The sequence below is a fragment of the Melospiza melodia genome, chromosome Z (assembly GCF_035770615.1).
Source record: "Melospiza melodia melodia isolate bMelMel2 chromosome Z, bMelMel2.pri, whole genome shotgun sequence".
Classification (NCBI taxonomy): Eukaryota; Metazoa; Chordata; class Aves; order Passeriformes; family Passerellidae; genus Melospiza; species Melospiza melodia.
Window position 1 is genome coordinate 4,175,488 of NC_086226.1, and position 18,291 is coordinate 4,193,778.

Genomic DNA, 18,291 nt, shown 5'->3' on the forward strand with positions numbered 1-18,291 from the left:
AAGACCCTGAGTTTGGGGTTACTTTAAAGTTGTAAAGTACATTTTTTAATACTAAGTGTCATTCCCCATATTGTCTTAAAATTTGACTCATAAATCAGAATTTTACAATAGAGATTTGAAAATACTCTACTACAGTAGCACAGTCCATTGTTTGGGTGCTCAGAGTTGCATGGTCAAGTCAAAGCCACTTTATTTTTCTTTAGTGATTCTCCTTTTTACTACACCCCAAGTTTATGATAGCTGAATTTCGTTGTTTCAGCTCATGCTCGGAAGGGTGCAGAGGGAAGGGAGAGTTTCAGTTCTCTTCCTTAAAATAAGCTTGGGGAAAAGCACCAAAATATACCCTGAGAGGAACAAAAGGGACAGCAGCCAGAGAGAGTGCTAGGAATATTCAGGGATGGGTGGTTCAGTGTCCCAGGCTTTGAGAGCTCTAAATGCCGAGCGGGATGATCAGGTGCTGCTGTGATGGCAGCCTCCCTCCCAGAAGAGGTGCGAGTCACTGCTATTATTGTGTGGGATTCTTTGAGATCCTGTGATGGAAAGCCCTGCAGGAAGGTGAGATGCTGTTCCTTATTGCCACTGCCTTCCCTCTCAGCTATTCAATGTGCTCAGCTAATGGCTGCACTAGTCATTATCTTTCCTATATTTCACGATTATACTATATTACACCAGTCACAGTCTTCCCCCTATTTCACTATTAAATGAGACTTACTTTTCATTTGAATGTTATTGAAGAAGTTAGTGCGTCTAATTGAAGGTTTCTGACTCATTTATGGTAGTTTTAAAAGCTTAATCTTCAATTTTGAGAGCCTGGATTACCCTGATTACATGAACCATGAGCTACAATATGACTTTCTATGTTTTCTCTGTCATTAAGTGCTCTGATTCATTTCATGGCAGTGTGGCATATATCTTTGAACCTCTGTGTATATTATGTACGTATTCAGCAACATCAACACATAAATGTTGAAGCAATGTGCTAAACCATATTTATCATGTACTGCTGCTCTATTAGTCCTACTGTGAAAACTGTGCTATACAAGTCCTTCTAACACAGACAGCTGAGTTAAAATTTCAGTTCCTTAAAAATTAATGTAAGAGATGTTAAATGTGGCTTTGTCCTAGAAGTCATGTGAGATCATAAGATGGTAAAGAAAAGAGGACAGGGAATAAGCTGTATGTAATGATTAAAATAATGTTTAGGTACATATATAATTTAAGGCAAGTATCCAGCAGCATGATACTTTGAGGGATTGGTCCTGATAAGTATCTAAAATAAAGAAATTCTGTTCATCCTAAAAAGTCCAGTAAGACAAAGGAAAGTCTACTTAGATTATAAAAACTAGTAAATTCTGAGTGTGTGGCATGAAATGAGTAAATCTTTTAGGTTTTGCAAAGAAAATATTTATAAGGGTCCTAATCTATGATTGTAGTGAATATGAATCAAGAGAGATCATTAGGGCCAAAAAAAGCCATGTTGCATTTGATATATATTTGGATATTTCTAGTATCTATTTGTTTTAAAGAAGGCCTAATGATTTTATTGTGAGAAATTTTTTGCGGACTGCTTTTGATTTTTGCTATTTATAGTGCATTCATGTAACCAGTGTCCTCTTCTGGACAATTTTCTGAAGGCTTTGGGGATCTTTTTATTTAAATAAAATGTGGAAACATTTGGAACAATTAGAAAAACATGGAAAATATAGAACAATTATGGAACCTACATAAAGATGATGAGAAAATAGTTTGTTTTGGGGGCATGCCAAAGAGTATAGGCAGAATCCTAAAGAAAATACACCTTTTCACAACTGGGTGAAGGAACTTTAAATGAGCATCAGTCCTTATCTGTGGTCCTGGAGGGATAATCTGGGTAATCAGTCTAAAGAATCTGTCCAAATGTCTATACAGGAGCAAGATGTAATGGAACAACACAGATTTTTCTCTTAGTAGGATTTCCTGCCTACAGGAATTAGTAAAATTACAGCACTTCTCATTTGAGACTACCAGCTAAAACTGGATCAGTCAGTAGCTAAGGCCATAACCATATTAATAAATGGTTAGATGCATTCACCACTATTCCTAGGCCATTCCACTCTGAAATGTCAATATCGAGAGTATTAAACTTCATCACTCTCTGCAAAAGAGTAACTGCTTTCAGATTCCCTGTTTTGCATCATCCCTTGTGTATGCTAACCAGTGCACTGTGCCCTGAAATAATCTGGGAAAATGACAATTGTGTCAGGCAAATAAAGTACCCCAGACTGTCCCAAAAATTCCAAGTGGGAGTGTCAGAGCAGCAGAATTTCCTGGTTTGCTTAAACAGAAAGATGTAAATGTGTCCTCTGTGACTTCCAGTTGCTTCATTTGTATCAATCATCTTACAGAAAGTAAATTTTCTGGGGGATATTTTTGTGTTAAAACCAGAATTCTGTTAAGTGGTTAAACAAACTTTGCAATACCCTGCACCTCTGAGCTCAAACCGTGCCATGGCTCTGTGGAGATGGTTAGAAGCCTTACCAGACTTTGTGCCAAAAGCCCTGTTTCTGTTCCAGCCCAGTTTTCTTTGGTTTGGGTCACTGGTGAAGAGAAGTATTCCAGCTCCATGTTTCCCATTTGAATGCCTACAGTCATCTTCTATCCATCATGACACATTTCAAGGAAGAAGTTAGAAATCTCTCAGCTTTCAAGGACTGACTGACAGGGTAATGAATAACAACACCTCAAGTTTATCAGGCCAAAAGCAATGCCAGACAAACTGCAGAAGCTACAATATTTTTTGATATTTTATTGACTGTCATGTCAGGCAGGGAAGCGATCTAAAACTTGGTGTAACACTTACTAAGCTATCTTGAGACTCAATCTCTATTCTTGATAGAGAGATAATAGGAGGGGGTGAAGGTGTGTGTGTTTATTTCCTTATTTGTTTGTATGGCATTGATCTTTTGATGGGATCCTTGCAGACAGTAACGGGGTCACTAAGGATCCTTGCTCCAGACAGCAGCATCTAAGTCAAGGTGCGATAGGCTGGCATGCTTCAAGAGGCCCTGGGAATGGGTCAAGGCTGATGTTTATCAAAAGCACTAGTGATTTTGGAAAACCCTCCTAATTCTGTTACTCTAGCTTTGCAACACCTTCAATGGCATTTGTTTTGATATTACTAAACTCGCTTTTTGAATGTCAGATCCCCCTTCTATAACTGAGCTCTGATGCTTGAAACCACTGCCAATTTTTGAAAATAGCTAAACATCTTAATTAGTACAATATACTGTGGGTTTTTTACCTAGCTTTAACGCCATGACAATGAAAAGAAACCATGGGAGAATTCAGACTAGTGTCAGTTCCTTGTCATGATTTCTTCCTCATTCATACTTTGAGAGGTTTTGAGCAATGGATATTTTTTTGGAAGAAAGGGACCATAGTATAACAAAGAAAGTGTCATGGACATTTTTGTTTTATCAAGAGTGTTTTGTGTGCCATCATCATCATGGTTCGTCTGCAAAGCAGAAAAGACTGCTCTACTATCACTTTCTCTCCATAGTGTCTCCATGACATTTATTTTCTTGCAAGCTGTCACTAGAAGAAAGAGGGAGCTGAGATCAATTTTTTCTACTTGCACAGATAACAAGTGAAGGAGCTCAGATAAATTAATGAAATACAGAAAAATTGTGTGGTATATATGCAAGTATATATATATACACAGAAAAATAGACATAAGGAAATATGTTCAATAACTCCTGCTGTTTTCCTAGCAAAGTATCACTCCATTTAAATAGTGGTTCTTACAGATTCAAACCTTCCAGAGGCCAGTTGTTCACCTCTTTCCATTAGTGAAAGATTTTTTAGTCCAAAAGAGCTCAATTCAATGAATAAGGATACTTGGTACAGGTTTCCAAGAGCATCCAAATTTTCCTCCTCACCCAAAGGGAGAAAACACCACCTGTCTTAAGAGAACAGGTTTTTTTCTTTGCAACTACCATTTATTTTCAAGCCTTGCTAACCTTTGTGCTGACTCTTAAGAAGCTTGGATAATTTTGAGAACATAATGAGGCTGTAATATCATAATTGAGGCTATAAACTCATAATTTTGAGACCGTAATTGTTATAGTTTGACCTGAGGCATAAAACTGGCTGAAGAATTTCATGAAGTGGCTCCTGAATCAAATTCATCATTTCTACTGTAGAAACAGAGCCCAGGGTGATGGTTTGTGCTGCATAAAAACATACAAAATATGCTAATGTGAGAAATACCTAGAGCGTCCTTTTTTGTTCACCATCCTGTCCCTTGCAATTCCCAAATTATGTTTGCTGTTCCCATGGGCAGTGTGCCATGGCGTTCCCCACAGCCCTGGCACCCATCAGTGCTGCTGGAAGGGTTTTTTGGCACCCTGGTTCTGTTTCCTTCCAGCCTGCATGCCCAGATTTTCCTTGGACAGAGATAAGGATGTGCCCAGGGTATGCACTTGTTAATGCCTTTGTGTCCTACTGATAGATTTACCTGGTAGCTTAATTGCCTCATTATAGATACTCAAGGTTGGAAAAAGCTGATGCTACGATTTTACTACTTTCATAATAAATATTACCCACCTAATTTTTCATTTATTTTCCTCACAAACAGATTTTCTACTTGCAGGTTTTTGTCCTTGGGAAATAATAATAATAAAAAAACCAAAAACCATACTGTTTTTCATATTCTCTTGCTTTTCATTTCAGCAGGAGAATGGGAAGGAAAGGAAGGGCTGCAGATAGTTCATATTTTCTTGCTTTATTCACCTATCTTTAACAATGTTATTTTCTCTTTTAAATCGCTTAGTACAGGACCACAATGTAACTAAAATAAAATAATTCGTTCACCTTCCTCTGCACAAACCTTGCAGCTATGTGTAAAGGAATCTAGGTAGATATCTACTCTAAAAAAGAATAAACTGAGACAACCTTCACACTATTTCTCCCAAGGCTACTCCCATTTTAGCTTAGAGTTTGAGAATTTCTATGGGAAAAAAAGGTTGACAGTATAAAAGAGGGGTTTTTTTACTGTTATTTAATAATGTCTTCCAGTGTCATAATTTGAAACACCTTTCTTCCCTTAGGCATAAGGTCTTCTCTGAAACTACTCAAGAGTGGTTTCTTTTTTCTTCTAAAACTTAGAGTGGCATCAAAACTATTGACAAAGTTTAAAAACTTATAAAAAGCAATATAGTAATTACAGTGCTGCCTTTTTTTTCCCCTTCAATACTTGGTAAAACTTTAGCTCTGGGAAGAAAACACTTTGACATGATCAATATCCTAATACATTTCCTGCCTCGTGAAATTGGTGAGAGACCTTGTCTGATTTCACCCATTACAACTGAGTGCTTCTCCCTCCACCTCCACCCTTCACCCTGACTTCTTAATTCAACTGTTTTCTTTCCAGTGCTGCTGGAATGGATCATTTGGTGACCAGTGACATCAGTTGAACTTCATCTCCCTTTTTTTACCATCTGGAAAATTGCCCATTTGTGTTATACAAGTCACAAAGAAACCATGTTACACTCAAATTCAGTCAGCATCATCAACTGAAATTTAAACCTATAGCTTGAAAAATATTTATTTTTAAAATGTTTAAAATATTAAAAATAATATTTTTCCCTGCTCATCATTAATTTTCAATAATATCTGAGCAACCATGAACAGTCTCAGCTGTTTCTGTCGCAAAATGAGAAATACAGAAAACTCCCTAGGAAATGAATCTTCTTTGAAAAACTGAGATGGAATTTTTAATGTCATGTCAGAAGGATTCCTCAATCTTAGCTGCAGTAGTGCAATGTGTAATCTGTAATGAGCTTTCTGTGTTTTGTCACCTACAACTACCTGAGAGTAAGAAAACCCAAACAAACTTTATTAACCTGAAAAGCCGTGTGAAAGCCTGAAAAGGTAGTTTATTTATGTGTCTATGTTACACCTGATGGCTGTGTTTTCACATCTGATCTGCAAAAATACCCAAAAATATCTGCAGAGGACAGACCTAATCAGTGTAATTGAGATCTTCGTCTGTTTGTTTCTACTCAACTATTCCAACTTCCATATAATTTACCCAGCTGAAATTTTTGAACTTTGTTTTCCAGTCCATGAGTGGATTCCCTTAAGCTAATAATAAATACCATAAGACTGAGATTCTACTGAAATTTATTTCAGATTCAGGCTCTTTAGTCAAAGTTTTTTTTAACAGTGGTGTACGACTGTGTGATAGAAAACCAGTCTAAATACAAATCCTCTTTTTCAATATACAGCTAACAGCAGTAACCATAATTGTAACATTGACTACTGATAGCCATCTGTAGAAAAACCAGGAAAATTAACAGCTGAAACAGGAAAATGATGGTATATTAGTATGCCTGTAGGGTGAGAGCTTATATTGTAGGGTAAGAGCTTATTTTCTGTGGGATTAGCATCAGGAAAGCAAATGCATATCCAGAAGCAAGGGTCCCTTTGTGCTTGAGCCTAAATGCTTCCAAAGTCTGGGATCTGTCAGAGCTTCGCCATAAGAAAATAGCCAGAATTGTTAAGCATCATTCTATGAATGGGTTTAGAAAAAGCAGGTCCTGCCTGATCAGGCTGGTCTGTGACGGGCAGTGACCTGCCTGCTGGGTGAGGGACAGGCTGTGGCTGTGCCTGCACTCCAGCAAAGCCTTTGGCTCCATCTCCCACGGCATCTCCTGGAAAAGCTGCAGCTCAGGGCCTGGGCAGCTTCATCCTCTCTGGGCTGGGAACTGGGGGCAGCTTCATCCTCTCTGGGCTGGGAACTGGGGGCAGGTTCAGCCTCTCTGGGCTGGGAACTGGGGGCAGGTTCAGCCTCTCTGGGCTGGGAACTGGGGGCAGCTTCATCCTCTCTGGGCCGGGAACTGGGGGCAGGTTCATCCTCTCTGGGCCGGGAACTGGGAGCAGGTTCAGCCTCTCTGGGCTGGGAACTGGGGGCAGGTTCATCCTCTCTGCGCTGGGAACTGGGGGCAGGTTCAGCCTCTCTGGGCTGGGAACTGGGGGCAGGTTCAGCCTCTCTGGGCTGGGAACTGGGGCAGGTTCAGCCTCTCTGGGCTGGGAACTGTCTGAGGGCCTGGCCCACAGGCTGCTGGGGATGGGCCCACACCCAGCTGGGAGCTGCCCACCGTGCGGTGCCCAGGGATCAGGGCTGGGTCTGCCCTGTTTAAAATCTTTACTGAGGATCTGGATGAGAGGATCGAGTCCACCCATGGTAAATTCATGGAGGACACCAGGCTGGGTGGGAGTGTGGATCTGCTGGGGGCAGGAAGGCTCTGCAGAGGGGTCTGGGCAGGCTGGATCCATGGCCTGAGGCCAATGGCGTGAGGGGCACCAAGGAGAAGAGCTGGGTCCTGCTTTGGGTCTCACCATTCCCTGCAGCTCCAGGCTGGGCAGAGGGGCTGGAAAGGCCCTTTGGGAAAGGCCCTGGGGGTGCTGGTGCCAGGGGCTGGACACGAGCCCAGGGTGCCCAGGGGGGCAGGAGGCCAATGGCCCCTGGGCTGTCCCAGCCACAGACCAAGGGCAATGATTCTTCCCATGTACTCAACACTGGTGAGACCACACTGTGAGTGCTGTGTCCAGTTCTGGGTATCTCAATTTAGGAAGGACACTGGAGCATGTCCAGAGAAGGGGAACAGGGCTGGGGAAGGGTCTGAAGCACAAGTCTTGCAAGGAAAAGCTGAGGGAGCTGTGGGTTCTGAACCTGGAGCAAAGGAGGCTCAGGGGGGACCTCTGTCTCTGCACAACTCCCTAACAGGAGGGGACAGCCAGGTGTGGGTCGGGCTCTGATCCCAGTGAAAAAGGCACAGGACAAGAGCACATAGTCTTAAGCTGTGCCAGGGAAGGTTCAGGTAGAACATTAGGAGGAATGTCTTCACAGAATGGGTGATTGGGCATTGGAATAGGCTCCTCAGGGAGGTGGTGGAGCTGCTTTCCCTGGAGTTGTTTAAGGAGAGACTCAATTTGGCGCTCAGTGCCATGATCTGGTTGTGCCATGATGAACTTAATCTCAGAGGTGTTTTCCAACCTAACTGATTCTGATAAAAATAATGCAAATTATATAAATACATATAATGGTATAAACTATCAAATATGGACAGAATGGTATAATTCTATGAGAATGGTCCATAAGTTTTCTCAATTTATAAACTTCTTCTTGAAACTTGGATGTGAATTTCTTTCTTATGGGTACTAATACACTAAGGAATTCAGAGTATTCCACAGTTCTAGGCTCTGAAAACTTACTTAATAAGTAAAATTGATAATCTATTTTAATTCTCATATTTATGAAATAAAATAATGTAATTAATTACAGGGATTTAGAGCTAAAAATCGGAAAGCAATGCAGTTAGAGTTTCTCTTAAAAAGAAGTAATACTGTGATATGAATAAGCACAGCCATTTCATGATTGTAGGGACTGAAACTTCTGGGAAAAGGAGATGAAACAGATGAACTTCTGCTATCTGCAAAGTTAACCAGAAGACTGGACCACTTTGAAAATCTGTTCTTGCAAAATGTCATTTTAAACAAACAAAAAAAAAAAGAAATCAAACATTTTTTTTTTTAAGTGTGATCTTTTATTCCCATCTTCTCATCAGCAGTGATCTTGTCAGGAGTATCAACTGCCACATCCCAGCTGAGAATTTACATTCCTGAAAGGAGCTGTGACCTGGAAAAGGGAGGTTTGGAGCCGTAAGTTGGCCCTTTGGCTTTCACAGAGAAGTCAGAGCCTGTCACTGACTCAACAGCAGCAGCTGGCAATGCTGGGGCATCAGGGACCTGGAAAAGGCCCACATAACCATGGAGGTTTCTGTCAGTTTGGCAGATTTGGAAAAGCAAAATGATGGAAGCTGCTGACAAAACCCATAAACCCATTAAGCCTGGCTTAATATTCTGCTTTTTTGTTTGTTTGCTTGTTTGTAGTGGGCTCCCTCCCCCCTCTTCAGTAAATATAGAAAATTTGCATTTGCTGCTGATGCATTATTGAGTTTCACATCCTGTTCAGCATCTTTATAAACTGCAAACAAGACATAATGGTCAACCAGCAATGCCTCATATGATGACACAATCAATAATGCTAAACAGTGGCTGAATAAACCCTCTGCATTAATCTTGAAATAATTCACCAGAGAAGAACATCATTATTATCCAAAATAGGGAAAAAATTTAAAAAGAAATATTCAAATTCACCTTAGGATCAAGAAAGATTGGTCTTTTATTCAAGGCTTACTGATTAAGCTTTTTAAATGTTGCCCTTGTGATTTATAAAACCTGACAGATTTTACTCTGAGATTTAAAAAAAAAAAAAAAACCCAAATGTTGCATAGACTAGGTTTGACTGCACTTTTATCCAGTAAGGACTTCTACAGTAAAAAAATGGAGAGAGACTTATGGCTGTGGCCGGCTCAGAGAGCAAAGGCTGGTCAGCATGGCGTGGCAGATCATGGCATGGCAAAATGCTCTGAGGCTTTCTGTACACAAAATGAGCTAGGACTAGGGTACAGTAAACCAACAATATCTCTTCATAGAAAGATAAAACTATTACCCATGAAATAGAAAAATCCAATGGCTGTGCTTTACTATAAGCCCATGACACATGCAGGCACGCCTGTATTTTCCTAAAGTACTTAAATAAGGCTTCATGCACTTCCACAATGCATTCAGAGATTGGCTTTTGCTTTGATTTTCAGTGAAATGTGACAAACTTCGTTCGCTATGCAGTTCTGCTTCCCATTGCAAATAATTGTCACTTTGGTAACTCTAGCGAGTGATTAAGGCTGAGACTGGGCTCTGTTTTACCTATTTTGCTCATAAGCCCCAGTACAGCTGCCTCATTTTCACACAAAAATGTCACTGTTTTGCTTTGTTATCCAAAACAGCTCTGTGACACTTTTGATGCACTTGTTTTAGCCATTGCAGCTGGAATTATGGAAACAGGCAATGCATTAGCAAATAACTAAAACCCTGCAATTTTCTGCCTCATGACAGAATCAGGAATTATAAGAAACCACTATTTGTGTTGCTTGCCATCAGAACTCGGCAATCAGACAGAAGCGGTAGTTGATATTTAGCCTTTGCATTAAAAACCACAATTTCTCATAAAAGCAAGCTCCAAGTTCAATGTTGTCCTTCAGCAAACAGTGGGAAAGCAAACAAGCAAAGCAGAAAAAAATCCCACAAAAGTTATTTCCATTATAAAGATTCACAAGGTTTGCTTGGAAGAGAGTACAATCAATTAATATTTATGGTTTAAAAACTTTAAGTTATAAAGCATAGGATCTGGAGAGCAGGATATATTTTGTTTCATAGTGGGGAGCTAAGGCAAATAGAAGCAGCACAAATGGCCACAAAAGACTACTGCAAAGGTCAAAGGGAGAATTACTTTGAAAACTGAAGTGCAGCTATGGCACACTGCTTTTCTGGGGCGCAAGGAAAGCAGGTTATTTTCTCTTGTTAAACTCAGTGGAAGAGATCTCAGGACTTTCAAGTGTCTGATGTATTCCAGACACACAAGACCATCCAAGGTGCCATCATGAGGCCAACAGATGTGACACAGCACCTGCTGGTCTTCTGACTTTTTAAGCAGCAGCTGGAGACTGGGCAGAGCTCTCTAAAAATGGTGTCTGCAAAGGTAGTGGCCTTTTCTTCAAAAGGTAGTGGCCTTTTCTTCAAAGAGACATGGACTGGTTTTTTACGCGAGGGATCCAGGACTGGGATCAATGATGACAAAAATGTGTAGGAAAAGAAGGGGAAATAAAACTTGGAAGCCTTTTTATTCCTTCCCCAGTGTTAAAGGCAGTAAAGGGCAGTTTCTTGCTCAAATGAATGGTTTGTATGCAACTAGAATATGCTCCTGGGAGAGATCAGTGCCATCCTTTGTACCCATATTCATAAATATTTTAAATACAAGGGGTAGATTTTTCTTTTGGGTTTAAGTTTTTGACTTTCTTTAGGATGTCTTTTTTCTCATTGTTTTTTATTGGTTCTTTTCTTTTTTTTTTGTTTTTTTTTTTTTTTTTTGTTTATGGGCTTTTTTCCCTTTTTTACTCAATTACTTAGTTGCTAAGAAAGCATTTGCTGCTTGCTTCTGAAGCAGAGTAGAGCAGAGCTGGACCCATTTCATATGAGTCCTACTATGTATTTTACTAGATATGCTTTATTCTCCCTCTCTTTTCCCTGAGTTTGGCAGTGGCATCTAAGAACACGCCTCACAAAACCATAATACCTTTTCTTGCCTCTTCAACCAGAGATAATGTCACAAAAAAAAATCTGTCCTTAGTGCAGAAGGCAAAAAAGCACCAGAGGCAGCAAGAGAGTCTGTGTCCAATCTGCATCATGTATCAGACTGTGCAGTGCACCAAAAAACACAGCATATTAATTAATTTACTCTAGATCACTTTAACTTCGCAGTAGGGTTTAATGATCAATGTTAACAGCATTATGAGTCTGATTTTGCTTATTGCTCATATAGGAGTAACCAGATGTTCTGAAAAAAAACCCCCACATATAAATAACCTGTGAGGTTAGCCTAGGCTTTTATTAGAGGACAAAAACACAGACCATACTTTTTCTGGATGAGAAAAGATAGCTTATTCCCACAGGGGATCTTTTATAGTGTCATAAATCCTCCATCTGGCATTTCATTCACTTCATTGTTCAAATATTTGCTGTCTGCTGATGCATTGAATTTTCTTTGCTTTGTTAATATCTATTAATTTGTGGACTTATTTTCTAGATATCATAGAGGAAAAAGGCCCCTGGTGTCATAGCGCTCAACCACTTCTTGTCTGAGGGAAACAAATGCACACATTCTCTTCTCCTTTGGAAATTGTCCATCTTGAACAGTGAGTGTTTTCTGACTAAACCTGTTTTCTCAGACTTAGGGTTTAGGAACATGACTTCCACAGACTCATCAAGGAATTCTTGTTATCCCTAAAATGTCTGAAATAATTCGCAAGAGCTATGAACATTGACCCTGGGAGGGGTACCATGAAAGAAGTTGGACATCTAATTTATTTTCTCCATGTTTTTTAGTTATGCTCCATGTTGTCCAAATTTACAGGTGGTAGGGATGTGTCTATCTAATAAAGCCATTATTTGAAATTAAGTTATTCTAGATGCGTGTGTAAATTACTCTGGAGAAGGATTCTGTCTGCATAAATTAAAGTTCTGGCACTTTCCCCACTCACCAGAAGCTCTTAGACTGTTTTACCTGAGACATTGAATGCAGGTGTGAAAATGCCAGTTTTCTCAGTCTGGAGAAATCACTGCTGCAGTTTTACTATTCTGAGACATTAGGATCAGACCAGATTAAAGAATAATCAGTAGCACAGCCACCACCACCTACTTTGGCTCACTTTTGTTCAGGAGAAAGAAAACCTATTGTCACCCTCACTATTGTGAGCTATCTTTTCCTCCCTGAATTTACCTCTCTTTTCCTTCTTCTTTTGTCCTGAAAACTGCATCCAGGAGCACATTTTCTGCCTCAGTTCTGTAAGTCCCAGGGAAGGGGTGGAGTACTCCTCCCTGGAGATGGTCAAGGAACAACTGGACACACACAGACAAAATGTGTCAGTGTCAGAGCCATGGTTTCATTTTTTTCACACTTTTTAAAATTTATTTTGATTCTTTTTATTTCATCCCTAATGTTTTCTTCAGATTTTTCAGTTATCTTTGAGGAAATATGATCTAACAATATAGAAGTTAGTTAAGTGGCAGGAGTTGTTCTGTAAAGGTTTTGACTTTTATAAAGGAGATTCAGTTAAATAAATGACTTTTCCTGTGTTTTAACTTTTTAAGTTTTTAAGCTGTTCTTTTCTTTTGTTTCCATTCTTTTCTGTAACAGGAAGTCAGAAGTCTTTTGCAATGGGAAGAAATCAGAAGCAACCACAAGCTAGAAATATCCTAGGAAGATTTTTAAGAAGTCTTACAGTCACATCTGTCTTGAATCTGTCATACTACCTGACCCATGGCTTTTTGTTCCATCCCTGCTCAGCTGTCAGAGGCTTTTTACAAGCACACAGACCTTTGTTACCTCAAAACCTTAGGATTTGCTTCACCATTACATGGTATAACAGCAAATAAGTTTTTAATTAACACTTTGACCTCATTGAAGTCCAAATTCTCCTTGCCAGCCTAAAGAAAATAATGCTTTATATCGAACTTAGGGTTTTCTATTTGATGCAGTGTGGTGAAAAAAAAAAACAACTTTGCTTCAGTAACACTGGAAACATAATTTCAATTGAAAATGCCATACCAAAACATCCAGCAAAACGATGTCAAGTCTCTTCATATTTTTTTTATTTCCACAGTGAGCATTAATATTATAGTCTTCATCGTGGCTTATGAAATACCTCATAGTGCAGAAATTCAGTTTTGTAGCAGGTATAATAATTTTTTTTTCTATATTAATTTTTTCTGCCTTCTCTGTTTGGTTGTGTTCTCTTTGAGGCAGAGGCTATATCTTATTAGATAAATTAATTGCAAATAATAAAGTAACTGCATGCAAATTTGTTCCATTGGTGCTTAACTGTACAAAATAACTATTTTTAAAATGTAATTTTTTTTTCCCAGATATAAAGGAATTTCTGAGAAGATTGTAATATGTATGAAGAATTCATTTTGGGACTATTTTCCATTCAGTGATTTACTAATATTCTATGGTCTCTATATTCTTTATGGAAATCCTTTGCAAATGGATTTTTAACTGGGGGCTAAAAGTGACTCCCAATCCATTCCCATATTAGCTGAGGATTATTAATATACATATATTGCAAAATTATACCAAAACCAAAAAGAAAGAAAAACAAAACTCTTCCTTCCAGATCAGATTTTTGAACAAGCTTTGGATAATCACTTGAATGTTTGGACATCCCTCTGAAGCAAAGCTTTTCTGATGTTTATGCCTTATTAATCACAATCAAGAAACTGGAGCAGTTTATGTCATCTGCAAAAAATATTTCAATTCCTTTTATATGGTTTTCCCCAACTATTCTTCAACACTGTCAATTCTGAAGAAGGTGAAACAGAAGAAATATATATGAATTAAATTAAATTTTTGCCTCTAGTTATTCCCTGAAAAGCCAAGCAAGCATACATTTGTATGCATCTATATTCTTATATTTACATACACATATTATTTTGTGCATATGTACATATATGTATAAGTTCATGCATAAATTTATTCTTTTATACTTGAAAAGAAAGCGATTTCTTTGCAAATATGGATTTCTTCCTTGCCATGAGATGGAGTCACCACCTCTGAATCTGAATGAAAGCTTCGCTCCCAGTCTCTGTTGAGGCATTTTTGAGCCCAGCCATCATGTGTGTCTGAACTGGGATGGACAGGAGCCATGTCTGCCATCTGGCCACGGCTCTGAGGGCTCAGTGCAGCCAGCTGGTGGTGCTAGGCCCCTTTCTTGCAGACAGATGTGCACCTCCCACTGATGTTTGTGGCTGGCATCAGCCACCAGCTGCAGCAGACAGGTCAGTCACTGAGCTGGCATGAGGAGTGGGACATTCTCCGAGGCACAGAGGGGTGTCCCCTTGGTTTTCTGCACTAAGTGGGGGTGAGATGTCCTGCCAACACAGGAACATTAGGGCATGTCACTAGGGAGTCAGCAGACAGTGTCTGGTTGCTTTCAGGTTTCGACCCACATTTTGTGTGACAAACATTTGTCAAATACTGCAATCTCCGCACCACTCATCTGACTGCTGGATTTAGTTTATCTCACTTCTCCCATTTCCTTGTCAGTTTGCTGAGCATCATGGACCTGCCTAAGGGATAACCATCAACAGATGGAAGGAGAGTGTGGCCGGGCTTGGCAATTGTGTGCATTGTTTTCTGACTTGATTGCTTTCAGACATGTAGAAGCTTTCATGATCTCATTTTCTTGTGGCAAAGTTTTGCTTCCAAAGCCTGATTTCTGGGCTTTGTAGGGGTTTTCAAGGATTACACCGTTTTGGATTTTTTTTTTTCTTTCTTTTTTTCTTTTTTTCTTCTTCTTTTCCCCTCTGGATCCAATCTCATCCTTCATGTCTAGGAAGGATGAAGGTAAGGAACCAAGCACTGAGCATGTAATTGCCACACACTCTAATCAGAGTATTAAAATTTATTACTATGAACTTGTGGTTCTTCAGCATAAGCTCCTGTAGTGCAGACTTCAAGCTTTAGTTCAGGCAAGACGCTGCCCCTATCACAGGGGCACTCACAGCACTGTGCAAGATTGATGGATACCCTGGACCAAAGACCAAACCCAGGCTGCATGGTGGAACATGATGAACAAACAAACCTAAACAAACAGTCTATCGTTTTACATACAAGAATAAAACACCTCACCTGAGATTGTGCATTTTAATTGTGTAAAACGTGATGTATTCTGAGTGACCAGGAATGACTGGCACTGGACTGAAAGATCTGTAGTGTCTTGGAAAGCTTTTAATGCACAGTGGTGTTATCTGATGCATATGTAAAGATGATAGGACTCAGAGATCTCAAACTCTTGCACTTTCAATCTAGGAGTGAAAAGAAGTAGTCTGTGCATTAAAATCAACTCAGGCAAACCCTGGAAAAGCTGAGCATGATGCTGCACACACTTTTTCCTTGGGAGAAACAGTAGGGATGCTCAAGCATGACAAGTTACTCCTGGGAGCAGACCCCTGGAAAGTTCTACAAGGCAAAGCAAAGCCAAAATACAAGTCTATATGGAATAAAAATAATCATAAAAAATACATAAAATTGAGAGGACAATTTTTGGGTGGAAAGTGAGAAGGAATTCTCTAAGTGCTGACTAGCACAATCAGATAAGAAGGTGAAGCCAAGTAATTCAGATGGATACTTACATAAGGTAGCTATCAGGTCCCTTTCACATTTAAATAAATAAATAAATAAATAAATAAATGAACAAGAGAGAGGGAGAGAAGGATTAATTTTCATCTCAGATGGAAATGCTAACAGTGTTAACTTACTGAAGAACCCGGAGCAGAGCTGTTCTTTGATAGATGGAGCCTCACAGAAACAGATTTGAGAGAAGCCTGAACACAAACACATAAATCAGGGATACATCAATCTGAGATCATGATAAATATCTTCTGAACATTTCTACTGGGCAAACTTCAGCTTCAGATTTAGGGAGCATGTAATAGACCAGAATTAAAAGACAGCATCACTGAAAACTCGCTGTCTCCCGGGGGCATGGAAGGAGTGTTTGTATTTTTCCTTGCTGCTGCTGCTGAAGCACTGTGGCATGGTGCACAAAGGAGCACTTGTTCTCTGTGCAGGTTGATGTGGCTGTGTTTTATCAGAGCATGGCTGTGTTTTATCAGAGCATGGCTGTGCTACCTAAAACCAGAGTGAAGCAGAGAGCAGGGTGTCTTTGCCAGTACAGCTGAACCTCAGCAGTGGTCGTGCAGGCAGTTTGGATGGGAGGCTGCTGCTCAGTGATGTGATCGCTTGGTTCATCATGCTGAGAAATTAAAATGACAAGCTCAACACAAGCGGTGGCCAGAAATATCTTCCTGTGGATTTCAATGTGATATAAAGATATCTAATGTTAATTTGATAACTAGCTCATAACCTTCTCTGTCTCTATTCAAAGCAGCTTCCTAGGCAGTAGTTCTTAAGTAATGTGAAGGAGGGAGAGGAAGAAACAGGGTGGGGGAAAATTAATTCCCAAAGCCCCTTCAGCAGCTGCTTTTCTTGGTTAAGAGAGAGTTGCAGAATATGAAGAATACTAAAGACATGAACACAGAGAGTGTTCCCAACCTATGAGGCTTTAGTGGAGTCTTTGGAATTTAGAGGATTCTCAGGAATCTTTGATATCTTTTCTTTTCCTGTAGCTTCACCTAATAATGGTCTGTGTTTTTAATAGGCAGTGAAAATTTAGACCTTTTTTTTTCCTCATTTTACTGGCACTCTATAGTAAATCCACATTAAATTGAGACATCATCACAGAGGGTTTAATTTGGAGCTCTTTCAGCACAGAGTGCTTTAAATTAGCCCAGTGAAAGAAGGATCCAGAGATAACAACATTTTGGGATATTGCCTTAAAGAAAATTCTTATTAGTTTACCTATTTTCAACTTGAATGAACTAATGGCAGCCTGAAGGAGATTTTTGAGGTTTTCTCAACAACATCTCGGGCTGCAAAGAAAAGTTGGTGAAGCCACCATTCTGGTTCAGGGTTAGCAAGAGAGACTTCTTCCTAACTCAGGCCTTTATGGTGATGGTGACAGCTCTGCTTCAGCTCTGAGGATGTGTAGTGGGGTCTGGCAGTGTGTCCCAGATGCCACCTTTCCCCTCTCATTGCTGTTCCTACATTGAAATGCCTTCCATTAACATGATTTCATCAAAGAATGAAACGGAAAAAGCACTGTGGGAAACAAAAAACCTGTGATGAATTACAGGAACATTTTTACAAATGCACTCACATCCACGCCACTCCTCCAGTTCATAATGACAGTCCAGTGAAAAGTGCACTGCAAGGGATGGAACAGATGGAAAACACTAGATAGATCATCTGGCACAATTCCCAGTGTGAGATTGCTCCCTTAGGTTCATTTTCTAGCATTTTGTCCAGCCCTGTATGACTCAATGAGAAAGCAGAACAAAGAAAGCAAGCAAAAAGAAAAGAAAAAACCCAAATCAAGCAGGAAAAAAAAAAAATAAATAAAAACAAAAAAGAAAAGGATAATAAGAACATAGATAATAAGAACAGTAGAATAGAAGCAAAAGCGAACCTTCTAGGAATTATCCAAAAACTCCAATAGCAAACAGGAAAGTTTCAACATTTTATTGTAATTTTTGCCCAAACATGTTTTTTTGCTGAACAGTGACTTCATTTTGAATGTATATCCAGTATCTGATGTTTATTTAATGAAGACAGATTTTGCCAGAGTGGAAAAACAGATACCTTTCACCATGGCTGATTTCCCAGTTTTCCCATCCACTCAAATGCCTGGATAAACCTGAAAGTCAAAATTTTAAAAATTTTCCCAGCCTAGAAGAAATCTTTGTGAAGCCAATGAACATGAGAATGCTGCTCATTTGAATATATGTGTCTTCTTTAGAGAGTGATGAATGTACCTCAATGTCTTTGTCAATGGTAATGGAAAACCTTCCCTGTCAGAGAGGAAGACTGAAGGTAGGGAAGGCAAAAATTCCAGCTTATGCTCCAGCTGGTTTTAAGGCACATCTTGGACTGAATAAATCAGGAACAGCAGTAGAACTGGATCTCCAGAATCTCAAATGTTAGAATGCACTTTCACCGCCTTTAAGGATTTT

The 18,291-nt window shown here is 39.5% G+C and overlaps 1 long non-coding RNA gene across 1 annotated transcript; it reads left to right on the forward strand.

Annotated features, from left to right (window-relative positions):
• The first annotated feature begins 390 nt into the window (after window positions 1-390).
• Window positions 391-13,390, forward strand: LOC134432340 (uncharacterized). Its single transcript, XR_010031296.1, has 3 exons — window positions 391-555; window positions 11,747-11,855; window positions 12,857-13,390. It is a non-coding gene; the product is annotated as an uncharacterized LOC134432340 (long non-coding RNA).
• Window positions 13,391-18,291: the final 4,901 nt, after the last annotated feature.